The following is a 22,344-nucleotide window of genomic DNA, read 5'->3' as shown; positions in this document are numbered from 1 at the left end:
ACCGGCGGGGTTTTTGCTGAGGCCTGACTCCCTCCCGCCTGGGGTGTCCATCGTTTTGGGGGTGAGAGGGATTAGTGAGCCAGCCAGGTAGCCCGCGGGTTTTGGCGTGTGTGCCAGAAGCCGGAAACTCGCAGTGTTTTCAGGGTGCTGAAAAGACGGCCCGCCAGGCCAGGCCGACTGACAGGGCCGGCGGACAGCTGGATTTGCAAAGGCCGGGTGTGGGCACGAAGGTGTCGCGGGCGGGTGGCATGGAGGCGCTTCGTTCAGCAGGAGCGGGCCGCACCCCGAGGCTCTCTTGTAGTCTAGTGCTTAGGATTTGGTGATATCATCGCCTCGGTCTAGTGTGATTCCCAGGTAGGGAATGGTTCATTTTTCTTCTCCTTAACCCTCTCATCTCCGCCGCACGACCCTACCTTCTCTTACTCCTGGGTTGCTCCGAGATCTGAAAATAGGGCAACTAGTGTATTCTGGATTAACTTTTTGCTTCAATTATTACAATCACCTGGGTGAGACATACTTGCAATTTGAAATCTAGGAAACAGGTGTCTTAGCGTTGCAATGTAGTGTTTGTGGAAAGATCTCTGCATAAAATCTGCAGTAATGAGCTTCCCTCTCGGTTTCTATTTTGCAACCCGTTGGTGTGTTTGGCTCTTTAGTGATAGGCTGTTGGTTCACTCCCGCTCATGGATGTTTATAATGTAAATATGTTGAGGTAACATCGCTTTCTAACGTTAGGTAAGCTTCATTTGTAGGATAATATATTTCTGCTTCTGTATACACTACTAGGTGCTCCGCACCGGAAGTTTAGTTTTCACTCCTCACCAAACAGTGATCCATTTATCCATTTTCCCTCCCCACAAGGCCTTTTCAATTTTCAGTCAGGATCATTAAAGATTCTGCTACTGATGTTCCAGTCTTCGTTTTTCTCCACCTTTCTTTTAGACATCGTTCTAATCCAGAATGCTATGAATCGATGGTGTAGTAAGAGACATTTCTTAGTTTTCACATCCTAATCAGACAGGAGTCATCTACAGTGAAACAAACATTCCTGTCCTTTTTTCCCCAGAAGGAAATCCCTTGAATTCTTTGAATCCTACAGAATCTCAGAGCCAGTGGGCTGTTCCAAGTGGGGGCTGCTACCACACAAAATAGCTACAGCTCTCTGCTATCATTCAGCCACAAAACACCCTTCTTTGCCACCATGGCAACTTCACATACAGTGTTGGGAAGGTCTTGGGTTAATGTCCATTCCCATTCAAAAGGGTCAAATTGGAGGCACAGAGCAATCACTGGTTCACAGTACTTTTAACATCCAGCCTGATACACACTGCCAGTTCTGTAAGGCCCACTGCTGCTCACTGGGAATGATTCTCTGCCTCTCAATATCATCCCCTGAGTTATCCTTACTTTCCATAAGAATCGCATTCGCAGCTGATCCTTTTTTTTTTTCTCCCCTAGCCTGCTTTCTGCCCATCGAAATTTGGAGATCAAAAGGCTTCTTTTAATTTTGTATTGTCTCTATCCCTTTCAGTTCAAGCTTATGTACTCCCTTTAAAGACTTGAAGAGTTTCTTATATGTCAATATATATTTCACTTATTGGACAAAAACCACACTCATAAATCTCTTTGAGATCAGCCCTTTTTTACTTTGGGCTCTTGGTGAGGTTAGTGGAGGCCAAGGCCCTTAATATTCTTTAAAAAGCCTCATTAAGGCAAAGTCTTTGAGGCATGCCCTTAAGACTGAGTGTCTTCTTTCTGTCTGAAAGAGTCTATGAGGCACTGTTTCAGTTTTCCTTTTTTCTTAATAAAGACTCCTGTAGGTGCAGCCTTAGTTTTCTCTTTCCCCTGGGACCATGTTTTTCTGACAGTGGCTGGGTCTGATCTTTGTGTGGAGTCTCTTTCTTTCTCTGAAAAATACTGCTGAGTGGAAACTGTTTCAAGCTTTTACATTTCCTCCAAATTTCAGTTGAAAATGGAGCAGTTAGTTGTTTGGTTCACCTCTGTTTTCTAATATTTTGTGACAGGCAGGGGAGAGGAGGGAAAAATTTCTTTTTCCCTGTACCCTCTTAGGTTTTTTAGCTGGGGCACTCTAAAATTTCACTAATAGAAGATTGACAAGAGGAAGACAGGTTGTGAATGTAGCACACATCACATAGGAAAAAACCTCATGATGGGTAATTCAAAGGAGTGGCTGCAACTTGGGCCAATACATCATCTTAAGAAAAGAAAAATACATTTGTAGAGAAATGACATGACAGGAAACTGTGGGAAGGTGAAGAAGGGGCGGAACTAATTGAGTAAAAAAAAGAAGATGTTCAAACAAATATTTGTATAATACTGTTCATAGCAGAACTATTCACAGCAGCCAAAAAGTGGCAACAACCCAAGTATCCATCAATGGATGAATATATAAACAAAATGTGGTAAATACATATGATGGAATTTTATTCAGTCATAAAATAGAATGAAGTACTGATACATACTACAATATGAATGAACTCCAAAAAGAAGTGAAAGAAGCCAGACACAAAATGTCACATAATGTGTGGTTCCACTTATATGAAATATCTAAAATAGATAACTGCAAAGGAATAGAAAGTAAATTGATGGCTTCCAAGGACTTGGATATGGGGTTTTATTTTGGGATGATGAAGATATTTCAGACTAGATGGAGGTGGTGGTTACATAACTTTCAGAATGCATTAAGTGCCAATGAATTGTTCACTTAAAAATGATTTTATGTTATGTGAATTTCACTTAAAAACAAACAAAATTCAGTGTGGTCTCTGAAGTCCAACTGTCAGTAGGTTTAACTGTAAATCAGTATATTGATGTGTTTAGCCTACCATTAATATCACCCAGCCCTGATGTTTCTCTGCCAGAAGGGACTTTTTCTTTTTTAATTCATTCCTCTTATGTAACCAGATGAAAGCATCTTTGCACTACATCCAGATAGGGCAGAAGCAAAAATGCTCCGAAAAAGCAGTTATCCTAAACTATAGCCCAGACAAGGGAATTCTTTTTCTTCTGTGTGCTTAGTATAATGGTGTCACCATCTGTGATGGTTACTTTTATGTGTTAACTTGACTGGGCCATGGGGTACCCAGATATTTGGCCAAACATTATTTCAGGTCTTTCTGTGAGGATGTTTTTGCATGGGATGAACATTTAAATCAGAAGACTGAGTAAAGCAGACTGCTCTCCCTGTTGTGGATGGGCCTCATCCAATATGTTCGATGACCAGATAGAACAGAAAGATTGCCATCCCTCTAGTAAGAAAGAACTCATCCTGCCTAACTGCTGTCAAACTGGGAATTGCGGTTTTCCTGCCTTCAGATTTGGACTGGAACATCAGCTTTTCCTCTGCTAGAGCCTGTTGGCCTTGAACTAGCTCTCCTGGTTCTCACGCCTTCAAACTCCAACTGGAACCAAACCATCAGCTCTCAGTGTCTTGCTTGCCAACTCATGCTGTAGATCCATAGTCACGTGAGTCAATTCTTTATAATCTCCTTCTCTCTCTCTAGATACAGATGTATAGATAGGTACAAATCTCCAATACTTTGGCCACCTGATGTGAACAACTGACTCACTGGAAAAGATCCTGATGCTGGGAAAGATTGAAAGCAAAAGGAGAAGAGGGCAGCAGAGGATGAGATATTTGAATGCTATCACCAATTCAATGGACATGAACTTGGACAAACTCTGGGAGATGATGAGGGACAGGGAGACCTGGTGTGCTGCAGTCCATGGGGTCACAAAGAGTCAGATACAACTTTAGTGACTCAACAACAACAACAGATCTCCTAATGGTTCTGTTTCTAGGAGAGCCTGACTAATGTACCATCCATCCAGTCCAACACCCAAGAAACTTTACAGGCCCCTTTTTCTCTCTCCTCTGATTAACTTCTAGTAGGAACACTGAGTGTTCCTCAACTTAAAGGGATCTTTCTAAAAATTGGAAACATGATCCTGAATACAATTTTAAGAGGAAAATGTATATTTATTAGCCCTGTACCTTCAAACTACCTGGCAGCTACTTGAGATACTGAGGTGAAAATACTCTCCAAAGAACTTGGCAGTGTTCTCACTGGAGGGGAAACCAAAGGGATAAAAGAAAAAGGACTTGATCCCTAATGGATATGGTGAGTAGGAAAGGTTCTGAGCTTATTTCCAAGGGTGCTGTAATTTACTTGGAGTAGGACATGGGAAAATGTTCCTGGTTGGAAGAGTGGAGAAAGGTGACTCAGTTTGGGAAAGAAGGACCTTAGATCCAAGGGGTTGGGCAAGGAACTGACAGCCTGATACATGGGTGAGCCTGGAAAGTCACAGACAACAGCATGCCCTAATATCAGCAGCTATGTGAATGAGTACAGATGGAGGCCCACACACTTTCACCTTATAAATTAAGCTAGTAAACTCTGAAATAAAATAAGATCTTTCTTCCTACTTTGACAAAAATACTCTCCTAAGGATCTATGAGGCCAGTTTTGCATTTAGAATTATGGAACTCCTCATAGTTCTGTGCCTGAGCATGAAGGGAGGACTCTCTATCCACTCTAGGTCCTTTCTACACTGAAGGGCAAACCTCACCTCCCACGTCCAAGCTCTTCTCAAATCCCTGCAAACAGCCTTCCTTTGGCCATCTGTGCATCTTTGCCTGCACACACTGGAGGCCTAGTCCACCTCAGCAGGCCTGATGGGAGAAGAGGCCTAATCAGAATTCAGGCATTTGTGCAGGTTGTTCCCAGGTCTAGAGGAGGGTGCAACTCCAGGAGGGCATGTCCCATTGACCCTCTGCATTGGGGAAGGGTATATCTGGCAAACTCAGTCTTACATTGAAGAAAGTAGGAAAAACCACTAGACCATTCAGGTGTGACCTACGTCAAATCCTTGTGATTGATTATACAGTGGAAGTGACAAATAGATTCAAGGGATTAGATCTGATACAGTGCCTGAAGAACTATGGACAGAGGTTCGTGACATGGTACAGGAGGCAGTGATCAAGACCATCCCCAACAAAAAGAAATGCAAGAAGGCAAAATGGTTATCTGAGGAGGCCTTAAACATAGCTGAGAAAAGAAGAGAAACTAAAGGCAAAGGAGAAAAGGAAAGATATACCCATTTGAATGCAGAGTTCCAAAGAATAGCAAGGAGAGATAAGAAAGCCTTCCTCAGCAATCAATGCAAAGAAATAGAGGAAAACAACAGAATAGGAAAGACTAGAGATCTCTTCAAGAAAATTAGAGCTACCAAGGGAACATTTCATGCAAAGATGAGCTCAATAAAGGACAGAAACAGTATGGACCTAACAGAAGCAGATGATATTAAGAAGAGGTGGCAAGAATACGCAGAAGAACTTTACAAAAATGATCTTCAGGACCCAGATAATCACGATGGTGTGATCACTCACCTAGAGCCAGACATCCTGGAGTGCAAAGTCAAGTGGGTCTTAGGAAACAGCACTATGAACAAAACTAGTGGAGGTGATGGAATGCCACTTGAGCTATTTGAAGTCCTAAAAGATGATGCTATGAAAGTGCTGCACTCAATATGCCAGCAAATTTGGATAACTCAGCAGTGCCCACAGGACTGGAAAAGGCCAATTTTCATTCCAATCCCCAAGAAAGGCAATGCCGAGGAATGTTCAGACTACCGCACAATTCCACTCATCTCAAACGCTAGCAAAGTAATGCTCAAAATTCTCCAAGCCAGGCTTGAACAGTACTTGAACCATGAACTTTGAGATGTTCAAGCTGGTATTAGAAAAGGCAGAGGAACCAGAGATCAAATTGCCAACATCCACTGGATCATTGAAAAAGCAAGAGAGTTCTAGAAAAACATCTACTTTTGCTTTATTGACTATGCCAAAACCTTTGACTGTGTGGATCACAGCAAACTGTGGAAAATTTTTCAAGAGATGGGAATACCAGCCCCCCTGACCTGCCTCCTGAGAAATCTGTATGCAGGTCAGGAAGCAACAGTTAGAACTGGACATCGAACAATAGACTGATTCCAAATCGGGAAAGGAGTACGTCAAGGCTGTATATTGTCACCCTGCTTATTTAACTTATATGAGGAGTACACCATGTGAAATGCTGGGCTGGATGAAGCACAGGCTGGAATCAAGATTACCAGGAGAAATATCAATAACCGCAGATACACAGATGACACCACCCTTATGGCAGAAAGTGAAGAGGAACTAAAGAGCTTCTTGAGGAAAGTGAAAGAGGAGAATGAAAAAGTTGGCTTAAAACTCAATATTCAGAAAACTAAGATCATGGCATCCAGTCCCATCACTTCATGACAAACAAATGGGGAAATAATGGAAACCAGGAGAGACTTTTTTGGGGGGCTCCAAAATCACTTTAGATGGTGACTGCAGCCATAAAATTAAAAGACGCTTACTCCTTGGAAGGAGAGTTATGACCAACCTGTTCCTGTTCCATCGCTCAGTCGTGTCCGACTCTTTGCGACCCCGTGGACTGTAGCCTACCAGGCTTCTCCGTCCATGGGATTCTCCAGGCAAGAATACTGGAGTGGGTTACCGTTTCCTTCTCCAGGGGATCTTCCCGACCCAGGGATCGAACCCAGGTCTCCCGCATTGGAGGCAGACGCTTTAACCTCTGAGCCACCAGGGAAGCCCATGACCAACCTAGACAGCATATTAAAAAGCAGAGACATTACTTTACCAATAAAAGTCCGTCTAGTCAAAAGTATGGTTTTTCCAGTGGTCATGTATGGATGTGAGAGTTGAACTCTGAAGAAAGCTGATCGCCGAAGAATTGATGCTTTTGAACTGTGGTGTTGGAGAAGACTCTTGAGAGTCCCTTGCACTGCAAGGAGATCCAACCAGTCCATTCTAAAGGAGATCAGTCCTGGGTGTTCATTGGAAGGCCTGATGCTGAAGTTGAAACTCAAGTACTTTGGCCACCTGATGTGAAGAACTGACTCATTTGAAAAGACCCTGATGCTGGGAAAGATTGAAAGCAGGAGGAGAAGGGGACGACAGAGGATGAGATGGTTGGATGGCATCACCGACTTGATGGACATGAATTTGAATAGGCTCTGGGAGTTGGTGATGGACAGGGAAGCCTGGCGTGCTGCAGTCCATGGGGTTGCAAAGAGTTGAACACAAATGAGCAACTGAACCTAACCGACTGAAATTTGGAGAAGACCAGGAATATCATCCTTGTAGGGGAAGAGTAGGGAAAAAAGGACATGTTTTCCTAAGTAAAACATGAGGAAACTACAGAAGCAAGAGAGACATACAGATTTTAGGAGTGTAAGGGAGGCAGGAAGGGAGGGAAGGAAGAAAGAAACAGAGCGAGCGAGAGAGAAACCTCTGTGGTCATAACGTCAGTGATGAAAGTGTTGTAGGAAAAATTATCCTTTTCTTGCTGGGCTTGACTGATCACAATCTTTCTTCCAACTTTTCTGCCACTAAAGTTCCCTTCCATCCTTTGACCCCAGTGGTGGTTACCACAGCACCACCACACACACCACTTCAAAGCATTCTTCAGACGTCCCTGGAAGTTTTCTGTGTCTGAATCATTTGTAAGATCTTTTCCCACAAAGTGCTGCCTTCAGCCTCTTGACCAAGAACTCTGATAGTCTAGTGGCTAGGACCTGGGGCTTTCAACATCACAGCCTGGCTTCAATTCCCCTTTAGTGGAAGCTGGCTTTTCTTTCTGGCCACCAATATTTTATTGCTGTTGAGGCTTCCACCACCTCTTTAATAGCCAAGGCTTGCTTGCACACGATCTTTGGGATCTGCAAGTGACCACATGGCTCTTGATTTTTGCCTGCCAATGCTGAACTCCAGGATTTTAAGATTAGAGAGTGGCATGTGAAATCTTCAAGCCTCTCAAACTTCTTTCAGGTGATTCTGAAGTCAACTTTGACAATTGTGGACAACGTCTCTTGTGAACTAAGGACTGCTGTCATGTAACTTGCCATTTTAATAAGATCATCTTTGATCTTTTTATTATAATTCCTGTCTTACAGGTGAAGTTAACTAGTCAATTACCATACAGAAATGTGTTCTTATTTTTACAAAAGACCCGATGGATAAAGTGTGGTTTTTTATTCCTAAAATACATACAGAAGGATAATAGATGGCTTCAAGTTCCTAGTGGGGGCAATTTGGAACACCCAGCTGCTGCCACCAGTGGAAACCGCAGTGGATCTGGTAAAATGACCTGGGATCTTTACATCTCTGAATGGAACTGCTCTTCAAGTTTCAGTGAACTAGAGGGAAAATTACATTTGTTACCAAAATGGTGCCTATGTCAATCAAACCTTAACACAGTTGTAAGTCATTTGAAATAACTCACTTGTTTTATGTAGAAATTATTTATATTGTGCACTGACAGTGGGGGACAAGAAGCCACAGAAATTAGTAATTCCCAGTGGGGTGAGGCACATGTAAGGGATGCTGTATCTGCAGAGAGGGATTTTTCACTCTTCACTGTCACCCTGTTCCCTTCAGAAGCATATACCTCAGGACAGGATGACTTGGGGTGTGCAAGCAAGCCTCATACTCAGCTGCGGAAGCTGCAGCAGCCATGGCAACAGTAGAATGCAGGTAGTCAGAAAGAAAACTAACCCCTGACAGGCCAAGTCAGTGAAAATGCTGAATCCTAACCGCAGACAACCAGGGAAGGACACTAGGTCAGACAGCACCTTCTAGAAAACAATCTTGGGAATCACTCAAACAAATATTAGAAACTTTTAGGGATCCTGAAAGATGTTCCTGAAATTTTAAATAATTCTCTCTTTGAATGGGCATTTTATAACTGGAGTCCAGTGGAACAATGGAGCCTGCTCAGTGAGCAGATATCAGCAACATTTTTATCACCTGCCTTGTCACCCATCTGTACATATTAATAGCATTTACTTTGCTTGATGAACACAGAATTCTGGATGGACCCACTGTGCAGCGGAGTTCGAAGACCTAAGATGAGTAATGTAAGGTAGACACATTGCTTCTATGACCGAATAAGCCCAGAGGCCACACTTGCCCTTCAAAGCAGAACTTGCTTCAAATGCAAAAAGGCAATGACATACTAAGAAACAAATGACTAGGGAATCCTATCATATCTTTTCTGATATCACTTCCCTTAAAGTTCAACATTCAGAAAATTAAGATCATGGCATCCGGTCCCATCATTTCATGGCAAATGGATGGGGAAACAGTGGAAACAGTGTCAGACTTTATTTTTTTGGACTCCAAAATCACTGCAGATGGTGATCGCAGCCATGAAATTGAAAGATGCTTACTCCTTGGAAGGAAAGTTATGACCAACCTAGATAGCATATTAAAAAGCAGAGACATTACTTTGTCAACAAAGGTCTATATAGTCAAGGCTACAGTTTTTCCCGTGGTCATGTATGGATGTGAGAGTTGGACTGTGAAGAAAGCGGTGTTGGAGAAGACTCTTGAGAGTCCCTTGGACTGCAAGGAGATGCAACCAGTTAATCCTAAAGGAGATCAGTCCTGGGTGTTCATTGGAAGGACTGATGTTGAAGCGGAAACTCCAATATTTTGGCCACCTGACGCGAAGAGCTGACTCATTTGAAAAGACCCTGATGTTAGGAAAGATTGAAGGCAGGAGGAGAAGGGGACAACAGAGGATGAGATGGCTGGATGGCATCACCAACTCGATGGACATGAGTTTGAGTGAACTCTGGGAGTTGGTGATGGACAGGGAGGCCTGGCATGCTGTGATTCATGGGGTCGCAAAGAGTCGGACACGACTGAGCGACTGAACTGAACTATGCTGAAAACAATGACAGAAAAAGAAAGAACAACTCATAGTTCCTTGTCCTTTCAGTCCTTACTTACCAGCAAGCCAAAGAAAATATTAGTAGTATGTGTGTGTCAGGACTTCTCAGGTGGCACTAGTGGTAAAGAACCCACCTGCCAATACAAGAGACTTAAGGGACATGGATTGAATCCGTGGGTCAGGAAGATCCCATGGAAAAGGAAATGGCAACCCATTCTCGTATTCCTGCCTGGTGAATTCCATGGACAGAGGAGCCTGGGGGACTATAGCCATAAGGTCGCAGAGTCAGACACGACTGAAGTGACTGAGCACACACACGTGTGTGTATCAAGAAATAAAACAAATACAGCTGACTTAGCTTTGTGCAGCATTTCCACTATTCCAGTAGAGACAAAAGTTTCTGTGCATGTAGAAGCTATGAAATATGGAGTGGGGTTCTCAGTGATCAGCATATGAATTATGCTGAATTCATATGCATATAAATTTTATATTTGCATTGTCAAATAAAAACAAATCCAGACTTAGATAAGCAAAGACTTTTCAAAGAGAAAAGGGAGAATGTTCCAATCTCAGAAATCTGCAAGCATCTCAAAATTAAATAGAAAAAAAGGTGTTTCTTTCAGAGGGAGGAGTAAGCAGAGCTTAGCAGAAACTTTTAAGGGGAAGTTGAGAAATCAAGGGAGTATGACTAGATGGCAGGATCAGAGAGCAGTTTCCCAGGAAATGTGTCTCTCTGTCTACAGTGATTCTCAGGATAGGTTGGTGAACATATTCTGTATGCTCATCAGGGGCAGTCAAAAGTTTAAGGGCCTGTTGGGAGTAGAGAAACCTGACTAAAGTTAGGTCAAGATAAAGCAGAGGATAAGGAATGGACAATAGTGAGAACTTGGTCAGTATATAAAACCAGCATTGCACGATATAAAGTTAATAAATAAAATTCATGCTATTTAAATTCTTAATTTTTCTTTACATAGACATTAAATAGCAAGTAAAAAGACACCATAACAAGTCACGAGAGAGACCACAGAAAAAAAGGAAAAAGTGTTACGTTTCACTACCTCTAACAGCATTTTTCACATTTTCATTTTGCTCTGGGCCCCATAATTTTGTACCTGATCCTGGTACAAGAGGTAAGTTAGGTTTCCTGGTATATACTTGTGCGTTAGTTATTAAGAATTCTTTCTCAAACTTCCCAGCTAGAGTTTGTCTTGGTTTTGTTATCCATTTTTCTTCTTTATTACTACCAAGCTCCTGATACTGTGCCATCAACATTTCCACTGCTGGGCCTTGACCAAGCAGCCAAAGAACTCTGGAGCACCCATGCTGTACCTCCCATTCGGGTGGCCAGCTGGCCCCTATGCCCAATTGATTGCTTTTTTTCCCTTTGCCTGTCGGGTAGAAGTCGACTGTTTCTTCTCAATCTGCTCTTTGCAGGCAGGAGCTGAACAGGGCATGCATCTCACCAGAGCATCCTGTTGGATTTTCCTGCCACTTGGCCAAACCTGATCTCTGCTCCTCCCAGGCAATCTCTTCAGCCGATGGCCATCTGCCTCAACGCTGCAGAGTGCAAATGGGTTTGGGTCGGGGAGAGGTGGAGAGCCAACAGTGTTTCTGGCATTTCCACCAAGTCCCGCTCCTATGCTGGTCTCTTACTCTGCCACAGATAGGGGACTTGATGCTGGTGGTACCTGGGAACTAATGGGACCAGAGTATAGAGGGAAAGACCAGAGCATCAAAGTCTTTAGCTAGTTGTACACAGGGTAGAACCAGGCAGTTGAAGGAGATAACCAACTTTGATGAGATACTCCATCTCCTTCCTTATTAGCATAGTAGAGATTATTATCATCTATCATAGAGATTAGGATTTGATTTCCCAAACAATTAATTTGTTACCACATTTGTTTATTCATTTTATTTATTGGCTTACAAGTAAAATTAACCAGTTAGTTATTATACAGAAATACATTCTTATTTTACAAGAAATACAAAAGAATAACATCCTGATTTTGCAAGCTGGATAAGTATATTGAGTGGTTCTGGACTTCCTTATGAAGCAGCTGATGACAGCCACCAGTGGAAAGACCAAAAATGGTAAAAATTATTGGACTTCCCAGAACTCTAATTTTAACTATTTCAAAATGGAGGAAAGTTTCATAATTATTAATGCTGTGCCTGTGCTAATGTAACCTTTCAAGATTTAGAAGATGTCTACAATATTGTGCGTGTTTCAGTGCAAAAATTAATTTTTTAAAGTATAAATCAGGGAACCCCCTGGAGGCCCAGTGGCTAGTACTGAGTACTTTCACTACCAGTGCCTAGGTTTGTTCTCTGCTCAGCAAACTAAGATCCTGCATGCCGTGAGGGGTGCCCCCACTCCCCCCAAAAGCATAAGTCAGTGATTCTCAATGGGGGTGGCATTTTGGAATGACTTGAAGGTCATCGTTAACTTTCACAGCCTCCCCTCGGGTGCTGATCAACCTAGCAGCTGGGTGTTTAACTTTGCTCTCTTGAGAACTGTGGCTGCGTGGACCCCTTCTCCTCCCTGCCTCCAAAAGTGGGAGAAGGGGCCGGTGTCTGTCTGGCTTAATGACTAGTGCTAAGACTTGTAACATAAAGATTCCCAGTCTCCGTATGCCAAGTGTCTGAGAGATTCCATATAGTTTCTGCAATATTGTGTTATAATAAATATATATTTTGGTCTTCATTCCAGTCTACTCGCCAAAGCACCTAAAAACCTTTCTAATTTCCTGGGAGCATCTTTTGTTCTAATATTTGGCCTTTAACCTGGTTCTTGTCACAGAACTCCTAAATCCCTTGGAATTTCCTGGATAATAGGAGCATCTTATGTCCTACTGAGGCAACTTTTGGTGGGCTCCTGAATAGCTTCGGGGTGGGGCCTGGTCATTAGAAAGAACATTGTGATTAGAAGCCTGGACATTTCAGCCCCTTTCCATTTCACACTACCATCTTTTGGAGAGAATTGGAAACTGAGTTAATAATCAAGCATGCCCAGCTATTTGCAATAGCCAATACATGGAAGCAATCTAAACCTCCATCGACAGCTGAATGAGTTTGGAAGACGCGGTATATATTCACAATGGAATACTACTCAGCCATTAAAAAGAATGAAATAATGCCATTGATAGCAACATGGATGAACTTAGAGATTATCATGTTAAGTGGAGTAAGTTAGAAAGAAAAAGATAAATACCATATGATATATCTTACCAGATTGAGCAAGTAACACTTTTGGGGTGGTGCTAGTGGTAAAGAACCTGCCTGCCAATGCAGGAGACTTAAGAGATGTGGATTCAATCCCCAGGTCAGGGAGATTACCTGGAGAAAGATATGGTAATCCACTCCAGTGTTCTTGCCTGGAGAATCACACACATAGAGGACCCTGGCAGGCTACAGTCCAGAGGGTGACAAAGAGTCGGACATGACTGAAGCGACTTAGCATGCAGCACATCTTTTATATGTGGAACCTAAACTATGACACAAATGAACCTATTTATGAAACAGAAATAGACTCTCAGACACAGAAAACAAACTTAATGGCTACCAGAGGGGAAAGGGAGTGGAAAAGAGGTAAATCAGGAGTTTGGGATTAGCAGATACAAACTACTACATATGAAATAAGTAACAAGTTCCTACTGTATAACACAGGGAACTATTCTCAATATCCTGTAATAAATCATAATGGAAAAAAAGATGAGAAAGAATATGTCCATATATAAATGTATAACTCAATTACTTTGCTATATACCAGAAACCAATTCAACATTGTAAAAACCTATACTTCAAATTAAAAAAAATCAAGCTACAGCCAAGCTTATTAGATGAGCTTAACTAGAGAGGTTCAGAAAGTCTTTCAAGTTGGTGAACACATGGAGGGTGCTAGGAAGGTGGTGGACCTGGAGAGAGTATTAGACTGCGGGCCCATTCCTGCATATCTTGCCCTAAGTACTTCTACCTGGCTGCTTCTGAGTTGCATCCTTTAATAATAAATCCATAATCCAGTAAGCAACCTGTTTCCCTGAATTCAGTGAGTAATTCTAGCAAGTTCTCAAACTTGAGAAGGGAGTTATGAGAACTTTTAATTTATAACTGGTTGATGGAGGTGATGGAATTCCAGTTGAGCTATTTCAAATCTTGAAAGATGATGCTGTGAAAGTGCTGCACTCAATATGCCAGCAAATTTGGAAAACTCCGCAGTGGCCACAGGACTGGAAATGGTCAGTCTTCATTCCAATCCCAAAGACAGGCAATGCCAAAGAATGCTCAAACTACCACACAATTGCACTCATCTCACACGCTAGTAAAGTCATGCTCAAAATTCTCCAAGCCAGACTTCAGCAATATGTGAACCGTGAACTCCCAGATGTTCAAGCAGGTTTTAGAAAAGGCAGAGGCACCAGAGATCAAATTGCCAACATCCGCTAGATCATGGAGAAAGCAAGAGAGCTCCAGAAAAACATCTATTTCTGCTTCATTGACTATGCCAAAGCCTTTGACTGTGTGGATCACAATAAACTGTGGAACATTCTGAAAGAGATGGGAATACCAGACCACCTGACCTGCCTCTTGAGAAACCTGTATGCAGGTCAGGAAGCAACAGTTAGAACTGGACATGGAACAACAGACTGGTTCCAAATAGGAAAAGGAGTACGTCAAGGCTGTATATTGTCACCTTGCTTATTTAACTTCTATGCAGAGTACATCATGAGGAACGCTGGGCTGGAAGAAGCACAAGCTGGAATCAAGATTGCCGGGAGAAATATCAATAACCTCAGATATGCAGATGACACCACCCTTATGGCAGAAATTGAAGAGGAACTCAAAAGCCTCTTGATGAAAGTGAAAGAGGAGAGTGAAAATGTTGGCTTGAAGCTCAACATTCAGAAAACTAAGATCATGGCATCTGGTCCCGTCACTTCATGGGAAATAGATGGGGAAACAGTGGAAACAGTGTCAGACTTTATTTTTGGGGGCTCCAAAATCACTGCAGATGGTGACTGCAGCCATGAAATTAAAAGACGCTTACTCCTTGGAAGGAAAGTTATGACCAATCTAGATAGTATATTAAAAAGCAGAGACATTACTTTGCCAACAAAGGTCTGTCTATTCAAGGCTATGGTTTTTCCAGTGGTCATGTATGGATGGGAGAGTTGGACTGTGAAGAAAGCTGAGCACTGAAGAATTGATGCTTTTGAACTGTGGTGCTGGAGAAGACTCTTGAGAGTCCCTTGGACTGCAAGGAGATCCAACCAGTCCATTCTAAAGGAGATCAATCCTGGGTGTTCATTGGAAGGACTGATGCTAAAGCTGAAACTCCAATACTTTGGCCACCTCATGCGATGAGTTGACTCACTGAAAAAGACTCTGATGCTGGGAAGGATTGAGGGCGGGAGGAGAAGGGGATGACAGAGAATGAGATGGCTGGATGGCATCACCGACTCTGTGGACATGAGTTTGAGTGAACTCCGGGAGTTGGTGATGGACAGGGAGGCCTGGCGTGCTGTGATTCATGGGGTCGCAAAGAGTCGGACACTACTGAGCGACTGAACTGAACTGAACTGAACTGATCAGATCCACAGGTGACAACCTGGACTTGCAATAGATATATGAAACAGAGGATGTGGGACTGAGCCCTTAACCTGTCTGGGCTAACCCCAGGTTGATAGTGTCAGAGTTCAATTGAATTTAGGACACCCAACTGGTGTCAGGGAACAAACCACGTGTCCCTGTCAGAAGTACTCACCATGTCGAGGAATAGAGTTTTGTGTGTGTGCTCAAATATTCTTATCCCAGCAGCTCAGAAACCATGCTGTACACTTTAAAAACTGATGACCAACTTGCATAACATATTACCTTTCATTCTGGGCTATTTTAATGTCCCATTCTGTAGACTTGTCATCCTGGATTAACTGATTATATAGTGCCAGACAAGATATTTCTTTTCAGTTAGAGTCAAGCTACAGTAATATACAAACATATGTAGTTCCCATTTGATTCAGCCCTCTGGGTCTGTATAAGATATGTTATGAAAACAAACAGGACAAATACTGCATTGTATTAGAATTTTAGAGAAATTAAACTATGATGAATCATTCTATTTCTGTTGCAGATGAAAGACAAATCTTAGGTCATTCATATACATACTAAGGTTAATCAACCTTTCAAATGGCTTGAATGAAGTTTGCCTGTTAAGAAAAGTTTATAATAGATCCTGTGCCAGTATCTGATACAATTGTTTCAAACATCCCACTGTTGCAGAGAGGCTGCTACATGTTCAGACTTTCCCACACAGTGCCTTAGAGGGTCATGGATGCACACAGGAAGATTCTGTGGCTTCACACATGAGGAGTCAGGTGCCATGATAAGAAGTGAGGGATGATGAGAACCAACCAGGAGCAGCCTAAACGCGTCTGTTTACCTAATGTCTATACTCCCCGTTTATACAAACAATACAACACTATACATATTTTTTTCTACACCTGCCTTATTAATTTAAATAATCTTCTTCATTCATTTTTGTAGCTGCATAGTATTCTACCATGTAGATGTTTATAATTTATTTCACCAGTATTCTATGAATAAACATTTAGGTGGTTTCCAATCTGTTACTATTATGCTACTTGAATAACCTGTACAAGTATCATTTTGAAAATGTGCAGCTATATCCAGAGAACAAATTCATGGAAGCATTGCTAAGTGAAAAGAAATATGAAATTTTTAAGGAATTTCATTTTGTTCATTTTTCCTTCTTATTGAGATTTAAGGTGCACTAATATTAAACTTACAGCCTGGTGAGTTTTTATATATTCATGCACCTGTGCAATCACCACTCACGTTACGATATAGAATGTTTCCAGCGTTCTGGTGGCTCTCTCCTGCTCCCTCTCAATTTGTACTCCCCACCAGAGGGAGTCACTTTTCTGATGTTTATCACAGTTCTTGACATTTCACATACATGAAATCACAGGGTAAGTTCTCTTTTGTGTATGCTTCTCTCACTCACATAATGATTACTAAAAGCAATCATATTGTTGAGGATATCAGTATATAGTTATTTTGTTGCTATGAGTATTCCATTATATATCACATTTTTAAAATCCAGTCTCCTAATAATGGATATATGGGTATTTTTCCCAGTTTTAGATGATATTGGCACACCATCTTCTTTCAGTTAATGTCTGCATGGTATATCATTTTCTGTCTTTTTACTTTCAACCAATTATATGCAGAGTAAATCATGAGGAACGCTGGGCTGGAAGAAGCACAAGCTGGAATCAAGATTGCAGGGAGAAATATCAATAACCTCAGATATGCAGATGACACCACCCTTATGACAGAAAGTGAAGAGGAACTCAAAAGCCTCTTGATGAAAGTGAAAGAGGAGAGTAAAAAAGTTGGCTTAAAGCTCAACATTCAGAAAACGAAGATCATGGCATCTGATCCCATCACTTCATGGCAAATGGATGGGGAAACAGTGGAAGCAGTGTCAGACTTTATTTTTCTGGGCTCCAAAATCACTGCGGATGCTGATTGCAGCCATGAAATTAAAAGACGCTTACTCCTTGGAAGGAAAGTTATGACCAACCTAAACAGCATATTAAAAAGCAGAGACATTACTTTGCCAACAAAGGTCCGTCTAGTCAAGGCAATGGTTTTTCCCGTGGTCATGTATGTATGTGAGAGTTGGACTGTGAAGAAAGCTGATCGCCGTAGAATTGATGCTTTTGAACTGTGGTGCTGGAGAAGACTCTTGAGAGTCCCTTGGACTGCAAGGAGATCCAACCAGTCCATTCTAAAGGAGATCAATCCTGGGTGTTCATTGGAAGGACTGATGCTAAAGCTGAAACTCCAATACTTTGGCCACCTCATGCGGCGAGTTGACTCACTGGAAAAGAGTCTGATGCTGGGAGGGATTGGGAGCAGGAGGAGAAGGGGACAACAGAGAATGAGATGTCTGGATGGCATCACTGACTCGATGGAAGTGAGTTTGAGTGAACTCCGGGAGTTGGTGATGGACAGGGAGGCCTGGCGTGCTGTGATTCATGGGGTCGCGGAGAGTCGGACACGACTGAGCGACTGAACTGAACTGAATCTGTGTCTTAACACCTGAGGTGTATTTTGTGTATTGTAAAGAGCACATAGTTGAGCCTTAGGTTTGCTTATTGATCGTCTGACAACGTTTGCTTTCTAACTAGAGTATACAGTCTATCTACATTTATTGTGGTGACTCATACAGTTCAGTTTATCTGTTTTTCACTTGCTCCATATGTTCAGTTCGTTCAGTTCAGTTCAGTTCAGTCGCTCAGTCGTGTCCGACTCTGCGACCCCATGAACCACAGCACGCCAGGCCTCCCTGTCCATCACCAACTCCCGGAGTTCACTCAAACTCATGTCCATCGAGTCGGTGATGCCATCCAGTCATCTCATTCTCTGTCGTCCCCTTCTCCTCTTGCCCCCAATCCCTCCCAGCATCAGAGTCTTTTCCAGTGAGTCAACTCGTCGCATGAGGTGGCCAAAGTATTGGAGTTTCAGCTTTAGCATCAGTCCTTCCAATGAACACCCAGGATTGATCTCCTTTAGAATGGACTGGTTGGATCTCCTTGAAGCCCAAGGGACTCTCAAGAGTCTTCTCCAGCACCACAGTTCAAAAGCATCAATTCTTCAGCGATCAGCTTTCTTCACAGTCCAACTTTCACATCCATACATGACCACTGGAAAAACCATAGCCTTGACTAGACGGACCTTTGTTGGCAAAGTGATGTCTCTGCTTTTTAATATGCTATCTAGGTTGGTCATAACTTTCCTTCCAAGGAGTAAGCGTCTTTTAATTTCATGGCTGCAGTCACCATCTGCAGTGATTTTGGAGCCCCCCAAAATAAAGTCTGACACTGTTTCCCCATCTATTTCCCATGAAGTGATGGGACCAGATGCCATGATCTTCGTTTTCTGAATGTTGAGCTTCAAGCCAACCTTTTCACTGTCTTCTTTCACTTTCCACAAGAGACTTTTGAGTTCCTCCTCACTTTCTGCCATAAGGGTGGTGTCATCTGCATATCTGAGGTTATTGATATTTCTCCTGGCAATCTTGATTCCAGCTTGTGCTTCTTCCAGCCCAGCGTCCCTCATGATGTACTCTGCATAGAAGTTAAATAAGCAGGTGACAATATACAACCTTGACGTACTCCTTTTCCTATTTGGAACCAGTCTGTTGTTCCATGTCCAGTTCTAACTGTTGCTTCCTGACCTGCATATAAGTTTCTCAAGAGGCAGGTCAGGTGGTCTGGTATTCCCATCTCTTTCAGAATGTTCCACAGTTTATTGTGATCCACACAGTCAAAGGCTTTGGCATAGTCAATGAAGCAGAAATAGATGTTTTTCTGGAGCTCTCTTGCTTTCTCCATGATCCAGCGGATGTTGGCAATTTGATCTCTGGTGCCTCTGCCTTTCCTAAAACCTGCTTGAACATCTGGAAGTTCACAGTTCACATATTGCTAAAGCCTGGCTTGGAAAATTTTGAGCATGACTTTACTAGCGTGTGAGATGAGTGCAATTGTGCGGTAGTTTGAGCATTCTTTGGCATTTCCTTTCTTTGGGATTGGAATGAAGACTGACCATATGTTATTTATTCCCTTATTATTCTTTCCTGTCTTCTCTTATGTTAATCGTATATTTCCTTTATTAACTTTGTAGTTATTGCTTTTTGGAGTATTCTTTTAGTGGTTTTCCTAGAGATTACAATAGGTATCCTTGCTTTCTTTTAGCTTAACTTAAATTAGTATATTTATAACTACTTTATGAACTACACAGGAATCTTTTAACAGTTCAGTTCTACTTACCTTCCTGCTATTTGTGTTATTTTTGTCATATATTTTACTTCATCATAGGTTATAACCACCACAAAACATGGTTATCATTGTCACTTAAAATAGGCAATGTTAGTTCATATTTACATGCATCAGTTTGCCAGTTGTCATTTTTTCCTTATACATACCTGTTTCTATGTGGAGACATTTTCCTTCATGCAAAAAACTCCTCTTAGTCAGCTGGAAATGTACAGCTTTTGTTTTGTCTGAAAATGGCTTTATTTTGCTTTCACAGTAAGGATGTTTTCACTGATCATATAATTCTTGGATGGTGGGTGTTTCCTCTATTTTTCAGCATTTTAAACATGCTATTACATGTCTTCCATGGTTTCTGTTGGAAAACCAGACATCATTCATATTGATAGCTAACAATGAACGGTGTTGGAATAGTGATCTCGGAAGAAGACTTAGCTTTGGGACCAAGGACCAGGCTTGATAACTCAGAGCTTTTGTGTGGCAGAAGTTTTATTACAGTGAAAAAGGGCAGAGAAAGCTTCTGACATGGACATCAGGAGGGGGACAGAGGAGTGCCCCCCTTGATAGTCTTATCAAGGCCTTTTACATACTTTTACCAGACCAACTCTCATAACATACATCTTAAACTAACAAGATTAGAACTAACAATAGAAAGATCTTACCAGACCCACTTCCACAACATATACCTTAATATAACAAGATTAGGCAGGAGGTTCTTGTTAAAAAGGAGAAACCTCTTAACCTCTCTGCAAGATAGGTCCTCCCGCAAGATACACTGTTGTTATATAGTTAGTACAGAGCTTACAAGGAGAAACATACCCTTGAGTGAGATGAGTTGTTTTGTTGTGTAATCTTTCGCTCTGGGCTTAAAGAAAAAAAGTCTTATGTGACTAAGACAAACCAATGGGAAAAAAAAAAAAAAAGCTTGTCCTTTTCTCCTCCTTGAGGGATTCAGGCTCCTTATCAACCTACCTAAGAATTAACTCTCTCAATATGGTAATCTTTTAAAAGTAACATCTTTTTTTTCCCTATCTATTTTTATGATTTTTATGTTTAACTTGTATTTTTAGTAATTGAACTTTGATTTTTAAGAAACAGTAATTTAAAGAAAAAACCAAGATGTGGTTTTCTTTGTATTTGTCCTACTTGGGACTTGCTGAATTCCTTGAGTCTGAAAATAGAGTCTTCATCAGTTTTGGAAAGTTCTCAGTCACTATCTCTTCAAAATCACTTCTGTCCATTATCTTTCTTCTCTCCTACTGGAACCAAATGCAATGTTTCTGGTATAGTCTCTTTTTCCCCATGTTTTGCATATGCTGCTACTGCTGCTAAGTCACCTCAGTCGTGTCCGACTCTGTGCGACCCCATAGATGGCAGCCCACCAGGCTCCTCCATCCCTGGGATTCTCCAGGCAAGAACACCGGAGTGGGTTGCCATTTCCTTCTCCAGTTCATGAAAGTGAAAAGTGAAAGTGAAGTCACTCAGTCCTGTCCAACTCTTCACAACCACATGGACTGTAGCCCATCAGACTCCTCCGTCCATGGGATTCTCCAGGCAAGAGTACTGGAGTGGGGTGCCATTGCCTTCTCTGTTTGCATATGTGTGTGCTTCAGTTTGGATATTTGCTATTGACCTGTCTCTGAGTTCACTAATCCCATCTTCTGCTGTGTCCAGTTTGATGTTAAAGCCATGCAAAGAGTTCAGTTCTACAACTCCATTTGCAACTCTGTATGTATTCTTACATCTCTACTGAAATGCCCTATCTTTTCATCTATTTTTCATGTTTCTCTGTATTTTCTTTAAATAATAACCATAGTTATTTTAAAATTCTTATCTATAACTTTAAGCAATTGGCTTACTTTATTTCTGTTTCTACTGTTTGCTTTTTCTCCTGATTAATGGTCACATTTTCCTTTTTTTCATGTCTCCTAATTTTTATTGTATGATGGACATTGAATAAAATAACTATCCAGACTGACATAGATGTTTCCTCCCAAAGGGTTTTTTTCCCTTTTATTTTTTTCTGTCAGGCAGAGAGCATAAGAGTTGATCACTTTAATCCAGTTGTGAATTAATTTGTGTCATGGATAGATACATCCCCTGGATCATTGAAAAAGCAAGAGAGTTCCAGAAAAACATCTATTTCTGCTTTATTGACTATTCCAAAGCCTTTGACTGTGTGGGTCACAATAAACTGTGGAAAATTCTGCAAAAGATGGGAATACCAGACCACCTGACCTGCCTCTTGAGAAACCTGTATGCAGGTCAGGAAGCAACAGTCAGAACTGGACATGGAACAACAGACTGGTTCCAAATAGGAAAAGGACATGTCAAGGCTGTATATTGTCACCCTGTTTATTTAACTTAAATGCAGAGTACATCATGAGAAATGCTGGGCTGGATGAAGCGCAGGTTGGAATCACGATTGCCAGGAGAAATATCAGTAACCTCAGATATGCAGATGACACCACCCTTATGGCAGAAAGTGAAGAAGAACTAATAGCCTCTTGATGAAAGTGAAAGAGGAGAGTGAAAAAGTTGGCTTAAAGCTCAACATTCAGAAAAAGAAGATCATGGCATCTGGTCCCATCACTTCATGGCAAATAGATGGGGAAACAGTGGAAACAGTGGCTGACTTTATTTTGGGGGGCTCCAAAATCACTGCAGATGGTGACTGCAGCCATGAAATTAAAAGATACTTA

At 41.7% G+C, this 22,344-nt stretch overlaps 1 long non-coding RNA gene across 1 annotated transcript in view; it reads right to left on the bottom strand.

The window, feature by feature from the left end:
- Positions 1-8,083: 8,083 nt before the first annotated feature.
- LOC129541552 (uncharacterized) overlaps positions 8,084-22,344 on the bottom strand; it is a 31,566-nt gene continuing 17,305 nt past the window's right edge. The window contains exons 2-3 of the long non-coding RNA XR_008682844.2: positions 19,795-19,997; positions 8,084-8,247 (exon numbers count right to left, since the gene is read on the bottom strand). This is a non-coding gene — a long non-coding RNA (uncharacterized LOC129541552). The remainder of the gene's footprint in view (positions 8,248-19,794; positions 19,998-22,344) is intronic.

This window comes from Moschus berezovskii, chromosome 4 (assembly GCF_049115385.1).
Source record: "Moschus berezovskii isolate FMDL1 chromosome 4, NW_MosBer_1.0, whole genome shotgun sequence".
Taxonomy (NCBI): Eukaryota; Metazoa; Chordata; class Mammalia; order Artiodactyla; family Moschidae; genus Moschus; species Moschus berezovskii.
Note: the sequence above shows the minus strand (reverse complement) of the source record. Positions and strands in the feature narration are given on the sequence as shown.